Source organism: Gavialis gangeticus, unplaced genomic scaffold (genome assembly GCF_001723915.1).
Source record: "Gavialis gangeticus isolate Ggan-Ray unplaced genomic scaffold, GavGan_comp1, whole genome shotgun sequence".
Classification (NCBI taxonomy): domain Eukaryota; kingdom Metazoa; phylum Chordata; order Crocodylia; family Gavialidae; genus Gavialis; species Gavialis gangeticus.
This window is the reverse complement of record NW_017729022.1, coordinates 83,134,715-83,141,008: the sequence shown is the minus strand read 5'-3', so window position 1 is coordinate 83,141,008 and position 6,294 is coordinate 83,134,715. Positions and strand designations below refer to the sequence as shown.

Below are 6,294 nucleotides of genomic sequence, written 5' to 3'. Positions count from 1 at the left end.
GTCCCCCACTCCGTGTGCATCCACACACACACACTGTCCCCCTGCCCCAACAGTCCCCAAGCTCTGGCCCTTCAACACTTGATCCCCATACCATTACCTTCATCTGGCTGCTGGGGCTGCTCCCACGGCCCTGCCAGCCTACAAGGGTAAATCCATGCTTCCATACGTTTTTCTGGCACTTGCTCATGACCTTTTGAAATACTCTTGTGATCCACTTTTGGATTGTGACCCACAGGTTGAGAAACACTGCATTAAGTGACCTTTTCTTTTTCCCTTCTGATACTTCCTTCAATACTTTGAATGTTGTGGACTCTTAAAATGGGCTATACCTGAGTAGGCTGTTTGGCAGCTTGTTGCCTGTCCTATGTGGGAGTCAATATTGGACAGCTTGCACTGAGCTTTCAGAAAGTCTTTGAAGCATTTGTATGGTCTACCACAGTTTAATTTACTAGATGTCAACTCACAATAGAGAAGCTGCTTTGGTAAGTGGTCATGTGACATGCTCAACACATGGCCTTTGTAGGTGCACTTTAATCCTGGCATATGTGCCAATCACCTGCGTCCGCTGGAGTATTGCCATGGGTGGGACGTGGTCTTGTTTCACTGCCATAATTTTTGGAGACCTCCTAGACTTTTATACCAATTCAGAAACTTTTCAAACACTGTACAGGAACTTTGTTAACCACCACCTAGCTCAGGCGTGTCAAATTCATCTGGTCAGACCTGCGTCATGGGGGGCTAGATCCAGACCCCCACCTCTGGCAGCAGAGTGAGAGGCAGGACAAGCAGCATCAAGGAGCTGTGGGGGTTAATACAGGGATTTTTCACTCCCCCTGGTGCTGGCATGTGCCCCCACTGGGTCTCTATACCCTAGGTTTTGTGGTGGGTCCTGCCTGTGCACACCCTGCCTCTAAATTCCTGGACCATCTAGGAGCCTTGTAGGTCAAATGACATGATTCTGCAGGCTGGATCTGGCCCATAAGCTGTATGTTTGACACCCATCCCTTAGATCAGTGGCTTTCAACCTTTTTCCTACTGGGACCTGTTTGCAAAGGTTCATGGCCAGTCCGAACACACACACCCCTGGCCCAGCCAGTGCATGCCCCACAGTCCTTGGCCCTCCCTGGGCCATGCTGGTGTCCCTCACTCCTGACTGGAGGGGCCTCCAACTGTCCCCATCCCACTCAGGCTGGAGTGCAGTAGCTGCGGAGGCTCTGGCTCACACAGGTAACAGCAGAGCAAAGAGGTCTGTGGCAGCCCCTGTCCTGGGCTGCGGTGGCCATGCTGCACTAGGCAGCCTGGTCACAGCTGCTTCTGCCCCCCGAGCAGCATCTTCTGGCTACCCTGCTCTCATGAGCACCCAGCCCGGCCTTGCAGCTTTCCCCTGCCCCTTTCCCCTGCTGGAAGGGGCAGGCACTTCCCTGCCACCACTGTGCTCTGCTGCAGTCTTGGTGCTTTCCCGGGATCAGCGTTTCTCAAACCGTGGCTTGTGACCCCCTGAAATCTTCTTGCGGCCCGCTTTTGGGTCATGACCTGCAGGTTGAGAAATGCTTCCGTAGATGATCCTGTGTTTTCATCTGTCCTCCTGTGGATTCCTTTCCGTAGTATCTCACTCCATTGTCAGTGGCCTTTTTGTTTCAGTAACTAAAATGTAATGCAGCATTTCAACTAAAGATGAGCTGCCAGTTTGTAGAATAGCATCAGAACATTTCCCAGGTGGTTCTTTTCCCTTCTTCCCCGAGCCCAACAGTCTATCTACTTGTCAATTCCTTTCCTTTCCTTTGTCTTCATCTTGCTTCTTGTTGCTGCTTGTTTCCATGTTGAGGTTCCAATTCCTTAGGACAGGGCGTATCTGTTGTGTGTTTTAATGGTGACTACCATAAAGGGGTCTCATGGTGCTATTGTGAAACAAATAAGTAGTAAATGAACTGTGATCCATGTGCCAGCTAGATTTCTTTCCAGTGGAAAGAAGCTTACTCCGAAACCATTGTTGTCAGGGGGTGCTTCAAAAGACTATTTCCAATTAACGTTACCTTGCACTCATCCATCATCCTGTTGCTTAAGGTAATGAGGTAGTCTAATAGAAACAGTTTCTCCTGATATATAGGGGAGTTGAGGCAGCTTAAGCAGTCGGGTAGACAGAGTAGAGGTGGCTCTCAATCTAAGCTGAAACCAACTGCCTGCAGCGTGGATCCTACTCAAAGGACTATGGTGCAGCAATGATGGCTGGGGACTGAAGGCTGCTGCTCCCATGGTGGGCCAGAGCTGCTGCTGCTGCTGCAGTGCAGGCTCCTCACAATAGCAACCCCCACAGGGGCTTCCCATGCCTCTAACCTGGTGCCCCGGGTTCATGCCCTGCTTGCCCACCCGTTACACTACTGCCCTACAAGCTGTGTTTCCAGTGCTGACCCCCCATGGCTGCTGCAATTTTATGCTATGACTCCTGTTAAAAGCGACTGGAAGGAAAATCACTTGATGTGCCCTGGGAGCTGACAAGCTGATTGTTGCACACCGAAAGGCTACCCACAGATGCAGCCAGAAACCCCACATTAAAGCACCGAGGGTTGGGCAGCTGAAAAAGAAGGCATCGCTGAGCATGAGGAAGAAAGGAGGAGAGATGTCCTGTGACTGTAACATGGGTCTAGTGTGTTTCTAAGGAGGATAGAAACTTTGTCAATGTAAGTGGGATGATAGCCTTGGAGTGGAAAGTGCTGCATGAAGAAATCAAAAAATTCCTGAGAATTGTAGTCTCAGAGAAACACTTGGTGCGAGTGTCTCAACACTGGAAGACCGAAGAATGCTCTTCAGGAGGCACTTTCATTCCAAACTGAGATATGCAACATAGCCAGGCAGGTGGAGATGGGGAAAAGCGGCTTTCAAAGCCAGTTTCTTTAAAGATCGGGGAAGTTTTATCCTTAAAATGATATTTCCTCAGTTGCTGCCTGAGGGGAGACTTGTTCTAAACTGGAAGCAAGAAACTATCCCAGATCATATCTGACTTATGAGCACATGAGATAAAAATGCAAGAGGGCCACACTTTTTTGTAGTGTGTGCACATTTTAGAACCAAGCAAAACAGAGGAGGCAAACTCACCAAAACCAGCCTAAGTAAGGTACTGTAAGAGTCTGGCTGATGAGAGAGAGAAGCCAGAACTAACCTAAACCTTGGGCATCTGTTTCACAACTCCAATCTTGGCGGTCACATGCCCATTTGGAAAGTCAGAAGACATAAGAGATGCATGATAAGTCTCTCTTCTTTAACAGGAAAATAAAGCTACAAAGATACCATGCTTTGTCATTTACGCACAAGGCCTTTCATTGCCTGTCAAGATGTTTTCCCCGTCTCATTATCATTTGGCATCTCAGAGTTGTTAGCATTTGGTCTGGGCAAACAAAGGCATTTGCAAAGTTCCAGTCCAGATTCGAGTGTCTCTGAGGCTCAGAATAGTCTCGTGATTAAGGCTATAGGTTGGGACGTGGGAAGTTTGAGTTAGCTCCTTACTTTACCATCAAATTCCTGTGCATCACCTAGAGCAAGTGCCTTGAATTTCCTTGTGCCTCAATTCCCATCTATGAGATGAGGATGGGAATCCTGCCTTTGTGCTTCATCTCTTTAGCTTGTGCAGAGGTTGTGCGGGACTGAGGAGAAGAAAGCCTTGATTAGCTCTGAGCCTGAAGGCACTACAGTAATACTAATAAATATCAAGCAAAGGCAGTGGGCTTCGTGGTTCTCTTTGGGTCCATTTCAAACACTCCTAAACTGTCTACTGCCAGCATTTTACGCCATCCTTAATAAACCCAGACAAAAGCATCATTCTGCTTGATGATGTGCACTAGACTGTGGCAAATTGGAATGTGGCAAAGTCTGAGACAGATCAAACAAGTTTCATTAAGTATACCTTTTCATTTGACAGGACACAGAACGCTGCTTTCTTTAGATGAGGAGGAGCCTGTGCTGAAAACTCAGTGAACTGATTAGCTGGGTGACATGTCTGCTACAGATTAGGGAGCAGTGAAAGGTGCTTTCCCTCCTTAAAGAAGCTTAGAGAAGATTGGCAAGAGCAAGTTGCATCTCAGAGCTGCAATCCAGATTGACAGCTTGGTCAGAGATCTGACTGAAGAGGGCAAAATTGGGTCTGACAGGTTCCCTACCTTAGCCAGCCAGAGGGAAACAAACCCTTATGGTAAGGGTTAAAGGATTTCTTTATGGACCTTCTGCCTCTGAGTTCTACAGGGATGTGAAGATCAAGCCTGTAAATAGCTGAATATTTTGGCTGTGATCCAAAGCCTATGTTTAGACATGTGTTTTAAATATTGTAAATGCTTTTAGCCCTTAGTAGAAGTCTCTAACACTGTGTGCAACTCAATAGAGTCAGAGTCTCTCCAAGGATTTTTTGCAGCTGAATTGTATGGCAGGATTCTATGAAACCCACCCAAGGTTTTTGTCCTGTTGCTGCAGTCTCCCTTACAAAAGGCCATGTTAACAGCTTTGCCCAGAGACTGATCCTATCTGTGTTTTTAAGCTGATGGGAGGTTTGCCAGTGATTTTCAAAGCAAGCGGGATGCATCCTTGTGGCACCTGGCCAGCTGTAGAAGTGACGGATGTTGTTGCTTCGTGCCCAGCCAATTCTTGTTTGATGTTTACTTCAGTGAAATATGGTGAAAAGCTGCATTGTTCCAATTATGGAGTCTTTTGTGATGAAAGTTAGATAAAAGTTCCTTTCTCCTATGTCATCTTTTTTTCCTCCTCCCTTGGCCTATTTTTTCCAGAGAATTGGGATTTGTTAGACCATTTCATCTGCATTGTGTGACCTATGGAAATGACCAAGGTACAGTAATGATAGCATTCTCCTCTCTACAATACTGTGTCAGCTTTGCCACTTAGCACAAAATCCTGCTTCATCTCCACCCTGGTGTGCCTTATGCTGATAAAAGTGCCCGGGGCATTATTTGTGTTCGTCAGGCTATTGAGTTAACAAGCTGTTAGAACACCACCTGCTCTAATGGGCAGGATTATCCAGCCAAATCCAAAAGACCAGAGTTATCCATTTTCACTGTGCACTGTAGACTTGCAGGGGTACTGACAAGCAAAGGATTTACACATGGGCTTTATTTGGCGCAGACGCATAGAGGGTGCTCATTAAAGATGGGCCCTAGCCCAGCTGTTGAAGAAATTTGGATACAGATTTGGATCCCGTCTTTCTGTCTCAGGCCTGTTTCCAGTGAGTCCAGCTGGAATGTGGTGTTGCTGCTACTAATGATAATGATTATATCAGGAATCTTGTGATAGTTGATTTTCCTAAAGCTCCAGTTCCTGGAGGGATGTAATTATTTGAGAAGTCTGTGCATGTATGTGCATGTTTCTAGAGCTCATGGCTATAGAGAATAGTTGAAAGTGTGACCCACATGTGCTGTAAAGACTTAAAACTAGAAGGGAGAAGAACCCAAGGTATATTTGTAACAAAACAAAAACAAACAAAAAACCTCTTTGTGTCTTTTGATCTAATCTAGTGATTTTTTGTGAGGAGGGGTGGAGAGGAAGGGACATACTTCTGATTTCTGAATACTTGGGGGTGGCAAGGGTAGAACCCCTGAAGTAAAACATCATTGCTTTTGGGAAGTCTGGATTCAGACCATTTATAATCTTATAGTTGGGTCCACCTGTAGCTAAAATTATGAATGATATTTGTTTTGAGGTGTCACAAGTGAGCTTTAGCCATAACTGGATTTTGTTGGGACAGTTTATTAGCTAGTCACACTTTCCATGTGAGCCGCTTGCAGGTGAATCTCTGTGTTTTCCAAGCGGCATCGCTTGGGCTCACTTGAAATTAGACAGGCACAAGATCATTCTCCTAGGCAGAATGAAGATGGCACCTTTGGCTCAATCAGTCATGAGTAAGGCTCAACCCTAACCTTACCCACAACTTTTCTGTGACACTTGAATGTCAGCAGCCAGAGTGAAGGTGTTGATGCCGATTAGGCCTGACCTTGTTCCTGTGAGTTTGGGCTAGGTTCCAGTTTACTAGCCAGCTGTAAGGAGCTTGTCTACACTGGGGAAAGGCACCTTGTTACAGGTGTTCATGAACATGTTTTAATTAATATGAAGGTATAAATACAATTTAGGACTTAATATGAAAATGGGAAGTCATCTTTACAAACTTGCTATCTGGCCATGATTAACTCTACTATTTTTTGTTAGACCTCTCTAAAAGCCATACCTGAAAGCTTGTAAAAAAGCATTTTTCCAACTGTCTGAGTTAGTTTAATAAAAGATATCAGATTTACCCAAGGAATT

General features: G+C 45.9%; 1 protein-coding gene across 3 annotated transcripts in view; it reads left to right on the top strand.

Moving 5' to 3' along the window:
* Positions 1 to 6,294, top strand: part of SLC6A12 (solute carrier family 6 member 12) — a 69,735-nt gene that overhangs the window by 4,743 nt on the left and 58,698 nt on the right. The gene's annotated exons all lie outside the window — the stretch shown is intronic.